We start from the raw sequence: 10976 nt of genomic DNA, 5'->3' as shown, positions 1-10976 counted from the left end.
CTGCAAAGACACACGTTGCTTGAAGCCGGCTGTGAATCCAGCTTGTCGTAGCATGCAGGAGGTCCTCACGCCCAGGGGTTGCATTCATGCTCTGAGCTGAAGTTAGCCTTGTCTCGATGAGTTCAACAAGCTTTTGGAGAGAGCGGTGCTTGAGGAGCTTTGCAGGACTCTCATGATGCTAGGTAAGGGTGCTCCAGGAGATCCTGGGACTCTTGTGATCTTGCACGGGAAACAGTGCCCAATCAACCTAAAAGCTCCAGGGAGGTGGTGGTGTCACCTTCCCTGGTGGTATTTAAAAGCCATGTAGATGTGGTGCTTAGGGACATGGTTTGGAGGTGGAATTGGTAGTGTGAGGTTTATGGTTGGACTCAGCCATCTTAAAGGTCTTTCCAACCAGTATAGGTTTCTATAGTCCATCCAGACTATAGATGTCTGGACACATCTCCCCTAGAAACAGCACCACCAAGAAGACAGGATTGCAATCAAGTTTGTTTTTCATCAGAAAGAAGTGAATGATGTTCAGAAGTGGAGATTGAGAAAACCATCCCCTACCTCTTAGAAATGGTGTTTAGTCAACATAAGCGCTCACAGACAGGGGCAACGAAGTCAAGTCCAGCAAGAATGACCTCGCTGTCGCAAACTAGTGCAATGTGGGCAAGAACAGAGCAAGCTCTTTAAAAATATTTTTCAGCACAAGCCTGGGAAGCAGTGCCACCACCGCTGCTGGGTTTTCCAGAGTCCAAGGAGCCAGTTGGGTCTGTGCTGTGTACTTCCAACACCAACTTCTGAGCACCTGGTCACTAGAAGCATCCTTCTGGATGGGAAGTGTAAGCCTAAACTTGAATTTTATTTATTTTTTTTCCTATTATCCTCCCCCTAGGAAGCCCCACAAACCAAGCAGCCGATCCAAAGGGCATCCTGAAACTGAAACTCCCTTTTCTGCCCTGTGAGTCACAGCAGCTCCGCACCAGAGGGGGTTTATGTTTAGTTTTGCACAGGAAAGGGAAATTTGCAGCAGGAGAGCAGCAGTGGGGGAACTGATGCACAGCTAGAAAGGGCTGTGGGCCAAGCACTGGGATAGCCCAGGCACTGGCATTGATCCTGCTCTGGAGAGATGAGGAGGCTCCTCTTGCCCAGGCCATCACCTCTGGCCTTCTTATTATGCATTTTTATATACACATATGTATAAAAGACAATTCATCTACAATATATTATTTAGATAGCATATACTCTAATACAGAATGTCAGATGTAGCATATATGGTGTGCAGTACGTATGATATGTATGATTTACACAACTTAATACATGATATGGTATATATTCTGTATTTACTATATATTAGATGATGTGTAGTATTGACACCTCGAGTGCTGGGTTCAGTTTTGGGCCCCTCACTCCAAGAAGGACGTGGAGGTGCTGGAGCGTGTCCAGAGAAGGGCAACGGAGCTGGGGAAGGGTCTGGAGCACAAGTGTGATGAGTTCACGGCTGAGGGAACTGGGGGTGTTGAGCCTGGAGAAAAGGAGGCTGAGGGGAGACCTTCTGGCTCTGTCCAAGTCCCTGAAAGGAGGGTGGAGAGAGATGGGGGCCGGTCTCTTCTCCCAGGTAGTAAGTGATAGAATGAGATGAAATGGCCTCAAGTTGCTCCACGGGATGTTTAGATTGGATATGAGGAAAAACTTCTTCACGGAAAGGGCAGTGAAGCATTGGAACAGGCTGCCCAGGGAGGTGGTAGAGTCATCTTCCCTGCTGGGATTTAAAAGGCAGGCAGATGAGGTGCTTAGGGACATGGTTTAGAGGTGGAATTGGTAGTGTGAGGTTTATGGTTGGACTTGGTGATCTTAAAGGTCTTTCCAACCACTATGATTCTATAATATATGTTAGATAATATATAGTATATGTACAGTATATAATAATATACTATATCTTATTCAATTAGATAAACTGCGTACTCTAGAGAAAATGTGGTTTAGATTGAACTAGTTTTTATACAGTCTGTAAACAATACAGATAAAAGCCGGAATATAAAGTAAATAAAATACCTTGTATGTAAATACTATTTAACCTATACCCTACAGGTACAGTATGGAGATAATATATACCAGTTATCTCCTACAAATATGGTGTCACAGAGCACATATTGTAGATAACATATATACTATATACTGTTCAATAGTCAGTGTGTGATACGTAACAAAATACATTCTGTACCATAATATACAGTTAGTAGTGGTTTATGTAGTATATGTGTAACTTAGGCACTGTATCTGTACACAACAGTCTGTATTATGTAGTATATAATCTCTATCCTATAATATTCTGATATGTGTACTATTCCTATATATATTACATTAGTATCATACTATATTGTCTTTTTGTGTAGTATATGGCACTAGTGAGATAAAATACATTATGTAATATAATAGATAATATATAATAAAATGTAATATAATAAACGACATGTAAATAGTATAGCAAAGTATAGTAAAATGTCTTACTATATGCAATACAGTCTATATTGTGTATAATACCTGTGGCACATATGTTATTTTGTTGTAGACGGTTTTTTTATGTAGTGTATTCATGTAATAAAGTCAAGTAAAATACATATATAAAGATTCTTAGCATCTATCATCTCTCAAAGAATACTCTCATATATATGGAATCCACATGTATAACAAAATACACAGTATTTGCTAGATGACATAGTATAGCTTACCTGTATTATATAACATAGCATGTGCTGCATAATGTAGTATGTACATTATAGGATACACTGTTCATATCACTTAAGCGATACAGTCTGTGGCATATACTCAGTTTATACTGTGTATAGAGTACATAGTGCATACTGTACACAGCTTCTACTGTATGTATGCATGCAATAGCTTAACTATACACATATTCTGTACTAAATACATATAGCATACACTGGATGCATAAACATGACATATACTATGCACATCTATGAGAACTGTGAGAGCATACAGAAGATAGGATGATCTTTCGAGGTCCCTTCCAATCCCTAACATTCTGTGATATGATAGGCATAATTATATATAAATACACTCTATACATTAACTCTATGCTGTATACATACCTATGCTTCATTCATACAGTATTCTTTGTGTGTGTTCATGTATATATATTCATATATCTATACATGTAAACACATACACACATCTAAAGAGGTGTACACTTTCTACGTGAGTGGCTGTGCCCAGTGTAGCTCTCTGTGCACATCCTGTGCACACTAGTGGGTAGGGATAGATTTCCCCTCCCTCCTACATATATCCCCTATGTAGGAAGGGATTCTCTTCTTTCTATATCCCCTACGCAGGAAGGGATTCTCTTCCTTGTGTGCAGCAGGAGATAGGGAGAGGGCTATGCCTCCCCATATCTCCCCTCACCTTCTCTTTGCTCTCCATTAGCACTATATTTTTACAGTCTTCAACAGTCTCTCTAAACATGAAGCCCAGATGTCACTGTATGGTTTTACAGTTCATTATTACACTTGCTGGTGTCATAAACAGCAACTTAGGACTGAATTACATCCATAGCAGGAGGGTTCTTGTGGTGGGAGTCATGACCACAACAGTGGAGCTCACTTTTTGTTTCTCTTCTGTACTCCTGCTCCACAGGCCGATCTCCTCTGATGATGCAGAGACATCCCACATTGGGGTCTGGAAAAGCATTTATTTATTTATCCTGTTTATATTCTCACCTTGATTCTTCTCTGAGAAACAAGCCACTTGAGCCCTGAACCAGTCCTTTAGTAATAAGGGTTTTCATGTTGTTACCATTACTCCATCACTACTGCTCAAGAAGCAACACTATAAAACATAATACTAATATTTTGGAGCAACTCATTGTACCCCTTTGCAGACCCACCAGTGTGACAGATTTCTTCTCCTCACCCCCCTGCTGCCAAACACACCCAACTACTGAAATACTTCTCCAGCCCATGGCTCCTCAGTTCTCCAGTACTGCTGCAAACTGTGATAAAGACAAGGTTTCCTTTCAGAAGGGAGATACTGTCATCATCTTTTGTTAGCAGTTTCCAATAAGTGGAAAAACCTGAGAAGCATCACATCCTGTTTAACCACCTTTACCTTCTTTGGAGCCTACACCAAACTACCACGAGTTGGTTAAGGAGTCGCGTGCATCCATCACAGTCATTTATCAAACTGGTTCCTCGACACACATGGGTCCCTCATTTCCTACCTCCAGCCCTTTGTGGTGGTGTCCACCTAGGGGCTTGTTCCCCACCCATGAGCCCACATCAGTTCATCTCCTATTCTCTGGGACTCAGGCTCATCAACTTAGCAGATGTAAACCCCATTAATTCCATTAAACTGATGAGGAACGCTCCAATCGCAATGATTTCTTTTTACATGGAGCACAAGGAACACAGACAGGTTAGAGTTACTCCACTGGAGGGTCTGTATCATCACATGCATCCCACATTAGTAAAAGCCTCCTGGGGAGTTAAATTAACATCAAAGTGACATTACACAGGCTGGGGGGTGGTCAGACTACATTTCTACCCAGCGTGGGATTACATCTGCAGAGGGAAAAAAGATGCTGTGGAGCTCATTTCTGAGACATTTTTAGTCTGACAGATATCAAGATCGAGCTTTTTCCCAGGACACATGATCCAGGAGGAAGAACATCTGCCCACCCAAGGCCAGCAGAGAAACAGCTCCCAGGTGACCACAGGGGTGATGGTAGCTGAAGACCAATGGCACAAGCAAATGGAGGGGTGGGAGAAGCATCTTAATATCAATTAATACAGCTGAGCTACAGTGAACTTTTGTTTGGAAACAGTTAATGAAGATCTGGGGAAACTTTTAGCTATTTGCACCAAAATTGGAGAATACATCTCAGAAAGCGTGCTGGTGATGTAATGGCTCAGCCGTACTTACCACCGCTGCACCAAGGAGCTACGTGTGCAGCAGGCTGCATCCTTCATTCCTTTTGTTGGATGCCCTTTTTCTGTGCTGGATGATTTATCTCCTTGCCTTGAGGTAAGAAAAACCCATTTGTGTGCGTTGGTGTTTCTGGAAGGAAAAGGAAACATTTTCAAACTGTGGAAATTCAGCAAAGTTGCAGGCATTCTCTGAGTCTGCAAAGCCTGTGCTCCATTGTGCTATGCCAGAGCTTATGTACGCAATTAATTTACATAATCAAATTTTAATAACTATGTCTGATGAGTGCTCAGCTGTGCTTTGCCCGTGTGCAACTGGGGAATCTGCGACTAAACATCCAGTGCTAAGCAGCACAGGAATTAAACTGACTCAAGTAGGACTGAGCATCAGCAAACCTGGGCTCTGGGCTTGGACACAGCCTTTCTTCTCATCACCTTGGGCAAACCCCCAAAATGGGGGATGCCAGCACCTGGGAAGCTGCTCTGCAGGCAAGGACCGGGAGGTGCCTATGCTGGGGTAGGGATGGACAGGAACCCAGTCCCTCACTCGGAGAGGGGACAGCAACCCCAAAGTCCCTCACATCCCTCTGTCCCAGGGACCACCATGCTTCAGGGTGCTGGGGGTATCTCTCATGGTGTCCAGCTGTATGTTGGAGTGCAGCTCATGGACTTATTCCCTCAACATAAATAAACCTCAGAGCACAAGGATGAGGAAATGGAAAATCCATAAATGCTGTTAATTAGACCAAGTGGAAATAAATAAACAAATGGGCATCTTACTTGTATTTGATCTTTTTTTAGAGTTTTTTTTCACTTTAAAAAGTTATTCCACTATGGGTCAAATAAATTTTTACTTCATTGAAAAACACACCATCTTCTTTTGCAAAGACACCTTCTCATGACAAATGAGGCAGAGGTCTGCTAGGTGATTAGCCTGCTAACAGACCATAGCATGGACGCTGTGGTGCAGTACCCTTCTCAATCCCACCTCTCCTCAACTATATCCTAGAGGGTTTTGAGGACCAAGCTGCATCCCCTGCTACCAGGGAGGCTGTTCCACTGTGGACACTTGAATATTCACTGCAGCACAAAGCAGAGATGCAGTGTTCCACCTCTCAAGTTCCTCACGCAGAAAGTGATTTGCTTTTCATTTTCACCATCTCTCAGCGAAAGCAGTAAGTGCTGAGCTAATGCCTCCCTTTCGAGGTTCCATCACTCTCTCTCCATCTCCACTCTCTCTCTGCTTTTAAACATCTGTGGACAAACCAGAACCACCCTCTGGCCATGTTTCCCCTTGCAGCGAGCTGAACAGCTGCGTCAGGTACCCGTCCTGACATGAAATGCTCTGCAAAATAACCAAGTCATCTCTAATTAAGTGCAAGATGACTGTATTCATTTAAAGGTGCCGTATCGATCAGAGCTAACGCTGCACCGATCAATCACTCCAATTTAAACTTCCTGCCTCTCTGGGAATCGATACATGCAAATAAAACTGCTAGGGAATTCAAATGATTTAATTCTAACCAAAACCGCCAGGATTGGGAAGATCTTGAGAGGAAAACCAAGCATATGCCCACCCGCCACACTCCAGAGGAGCATCTCATGATGTTTTTACACCTTGCTTTTGTCACTGGCAGCTTAGGTCTTAGGGTTTGGGGGAGGGAAGCAGACCCACATGGGGAGGGAAGGATGCAAAACTGAATTTCATTTGACTTGGTACAATTTTCTCCAGCCTTGGTGGGAGCTGTGGAACCTACTTGTGATGGTCTCCAGAGGGACAGCTAGAGAGGTCTGGTCCTGCTGGTGGGCAATGCCTGGCAACTCCTGCCCTCCAAAAGACCTGTGCTCTCTCCCCCGAGTTCCTTTGCAGGCAGCATGTGATGGGAGAATTATAACATGCTGGTGAGTAATATAAGCAAGGAGAGAGGCTGTAGAGAGAAGACGGGATGAAAATGAGGGCAATTGTATAAAAAAACCTCTTAGAAAAGGCTGGTTTGAAGTCCAAATCAGTCAGGAAAAAAGCTTTCACAGCTTCACAGGATTTTCAAGCCATTACAACAGAAGAAACGTTTGGAAGTGGCCATCGTCTCATCATCACCCATTTGCACTGCTCACAGCTTTCAGGCTCAGTCCTCGTAACCTGTGGGTGAAGGAATCCCATTTTGAAATGAGGGATGGTCTAATTTCACCTATTTCTTCTCGGGAAATTATGGCAGCCCATTTCTGGTAACAAGCCCCTCTCTTTGCCTACCTCAGAGATTGTTCTGGTCTCTGAGAGACCGCTGCCTCTCAGGACAATATCATCACAATTAAACAGCCCCTAATTAGATCCCCCACCACTCTGATGCACATTTAAATAGCAACAGGAGCAACTCAAAATCTCCAACGTGCTGCTGAGAGGTAATTGGAGTGTTTCAAATTTTGACATGCCAGCAATTAAAACCAGACCAAAATGGGTAAAAGCTTTTTGCTCTTTTCTTTCCTACTTTCCCTTTCTCTGTCTTCTCACAGGCATGGGTACAATTTGGGGAGTACTGGAAGCTTCAGCTGTGAAACCAAAGGCAGAAGTCAGCAGGCAGCTCAGGCTGATTACTTAGGTATTTTGTGGTGGCTGCCGCTGAAGTGTCCCCAGACAGGTCCTCAGACAGCTTAGCCATTGCTTATTGTCCCTTTTTTATTCCCTTAGGAGGAAGTCTGACTTCACGGGGGTTTGCTGACACTGGGGGAGACCCTGTGAGTGCTCACAGCTGGGGGATGGTTGGGCAGACCCTGCTGTTGGGAGGGAGTAAGGCTGTATTTAGTGTTTTTTTAATGTGTGTTTGTGCATATATATATATACACATATATATATAATGGCTCCTTTGACCACCAACCAAATGTCCTGTTTTGAACTGCTTCTCAAGGCACCAGATTGGCAGCTAATTGCCAAGCATCAAGCCTAAATAGCCTTGTAACAGCCTATGCGATAGGCTGTCTCAGCATGCTCGGGTTGCTGCTGGAGGCGCTTGATGAAGATTAACTTCGTCTAGGGTGTTATTAAAGACTAGAAGAGTGGACAAAGCCAAGGGTTATGGAGCTCATTTATCTTTGCATGCCTCCCTGGTCTGTTCATCAGTTGTTCTCTTGCAGACAGTGTCTCTGCAAATGCTCCCTGAACTCAAGAGGGGCAAAGCCATGTCCCACCGTGGCACCTGGGCAAGACAACCACACTGGGATGCACTGGCTGTCAGTAACCATTAAAGGACAGGATCATGGTGATGTGGGTGCCTGCAGGCTGAATTTTTAGGCATCTTGATCTCAGTGTGTCAGCAAAGCTCTGCTTGGGTGCGTAGTTCTTCTCCACGCTACCCAGCCCTCCAGTTTCTGCTCTGCAAGCCAGAGATCATTCTCCCAGTCCCCTCATTCCCATGGGGTAGATGATAACCCAAGTAGGTGGGATGTCAACCGGAGACCGCAAGCGTGGCCTTGCATGGCCTTAGTGAAGCCTACAAGCTGGAGCTTACTCTCCTCCCATGCAAAATCCAGTCTCTCAGTTTCTACATCTACAAGAGGCATATTTGCCCCTTTCTCTGATAGACACACGTTCAAAAGTAAACAACACTTGGGAAGGACCCAATATCATTGGTGCTCAGTTGGGAGGGTCAGAGACTCTGTGTTGTCCTGATTTATAATTTATAGGATTAGAAACTTGAAATTTGTTAATTTCTGGTTTAGGACACCTAAGTCTGCCCCTAAGCCTGAAAGTACCTGTGACAGCAGGGTCTTTTGCTCCTCCTTCATACCCATGTTCTTCAGTCCTGTGTGATTAGTTCATTAGCACATCTTCCTGGAGGGACAACCGATTGCCTTAGCAAGCACAAATCCCCTTCAGGCACCCATGGTGTGTGCTGGAGAGCCAGCTAATTGGAGAGGCTGCAAGACCCTCTTTGCTCACTTTGTGGCCCCGGGAGTGCCATGGCCACTCAGGGCACAAGGCATGTGCTCATCAATCACGTTGCTGTAAGGCATCACCTGGCATTAAAACATCATTGTACAAATGAAGCTGTAAGGCAGGGTTAGTCTGGTATTTGAGATGTTGTCTCTGTGACACTGTGGATAGTGACAGGCAGAGAGAGTGCTGGAAGCTCCACAGACCCTCGCAGCACTTCTCGTTCATTGCTGGTGCTTGAGTGCAGGAGTACGATGACCATGCTCAATGCAATTACTCTGTTTTCCTTTTACATCCCTGTGAGAAAAAAGAAAAGTAAGTGTTTCAGCTGCAGATTAAGCTTTTATGTCAAGTTCTGCTCAAAGACAAATCCTGCTCAATCTTAGCCTGCAAAAACACTGAAGTATATTCACTAAAGCAAACAGTATAAGCAAATGCAGAAATAAGGATGCATATGCATAAAACAGAGCAAAGATCAGAAAATAAGGCAATATTCCCCTTCTTAGGAAATTACAGCATTGACACGATCATTTTACTGATTTGAAATACTAAATAACCAAGTCACCACTAATTAAGTGGAAAGCTGCAATATTCATCCAAACGTGCCGTATCGATTACAGCGTGCTCTGAAACCAATCAATTTTTCTATTTTAGGTACTGAGCCATGAGTGAAGCAGCAAACACAGGCAATGCTTCCTGACAGCTATTGATAACTTCACACCCTGTTTCAAACCCCTTTCAAACACACAACAACCAAAAAGGTGTTGTTTCCATCATTCTAGTCCTCCATTGCCATGTGTTCCTTCCAGTTTCCCCATCTTTCTTCCCCTCCTACTCACTCCCCTTATTTTGGGGGATTTGCAATGCACCCAATGCTAAATCAGCCTGAAATGTGGTGAGAAAACCTGAGTATGGCTGCTGGGCTGTGTGTGGATGTTTGAATGCCACCTAAATGCATTTTTCAGTGTTGGGAGAGAAGCTACAGCTGTAAGCAGCAGATCAGCTCTCAAAAGGGGATTTATTTGTTTTTCAGTCTGCTTTGTGCAATGTGCATCTCCTCACTCCCAGCCCTCAAGCAGAGCAGGGGCACAGAGCATCCCTGGAGGACATCCCAGCTTGTGGGCATATGATGGCCTGTGAAGAAGGTTTGACCTTTCTCAATTTGGCTAATTTGGGCAGGCCAGGGACTTTTCTGGAGTGAGAAGAGGACCAGCTTGCTTGCTGGAAGCGGGTTAGTCCTTATTTTGTTCGCCTGTGACAAGCAAGTTGCCTTCAGGAAAACAAAGAGACTTAAAAAGTCAATAAAAGTGAGTTCCATTTCAATCCATTGGGCTTTATTTCCTGGAGAGTTACTATCTCAGATTCACTATACTTCTCCAGACAAACAAACAGGCATCTGCCCTGGTGTGGGGAAAAAAAACAGGCTGATAGGCCCAGTGTTTCCCATCTAACAGATTTCCTCCTTCCTCCCCAAATCTCCATTCTTCAAAAAACACATACTAGGGGTTAAGAGAAGACACACACATTTTCCCTTCCAGCTCAAGTTTAAAGAGGCAGATCAAAGCATTTCTTGGACATAGGCTGGAGGAGGTCATGCTGCACATGATGAGCAAACCCAGTTTACCCAGTGTGGCATCTAAAGCGGCTGCACGTGGGCATGATCCTCACACTACCCAAGTCTGTGGTCTACTAGGTAGGAACAGCAGCTTTCAGCTTTCAGGAGAACTTCTGTCATTCATGCTGGTGGAGAAAAAGGTGTTTCCTTTGTGCTTCAAATTGCTCCAGCTCTGCAGATATCAGACAGGGGAAAAAATAAAAAGCCAAATGCTCTCACATCTCTCTTTACCTTTTAGACCAATTGCCTTATTTGGTGGCGAGGGGAATTAACTACTTAGTCTGAACATGTGGGAGTGGTAATAACTTAGTGAATTAACTTAGTGATTTAACTTAGTGAATACTGTTCTCTCTCAAGAAATTTTTTTCTTACTTGCAGACTTCAGTGAGAAACTTGCAGCAATATTTTAGGAGTACCAACCAGACAGTAAAGTGAAAAAAAACCTGTAATTAACCATGTAGAGAAGCAGCTTTGCTCAGAGTGAATAAGGCACACTATCTCCCATTCA

Source organism: Antrostomus carolinensis, unplaced genomic scaffold, assembly GCF_000700745.2.
Source record: "Antrostomus carolinensis isolate BGI_N321 unplaced genomic scaffold, ASM70074v2 scaffold7680, whole genome shotgun sequence".
Classification (NCBI taxonomy): Eukaryota; Metazoa; Chordata; class Aves; order Caprimulgiformes; family Caprimulgidae; genus Antrostomus; species Antrostomus carolinensis.
Note: the sequence above shows the minus strand (reverse complement) of the source record.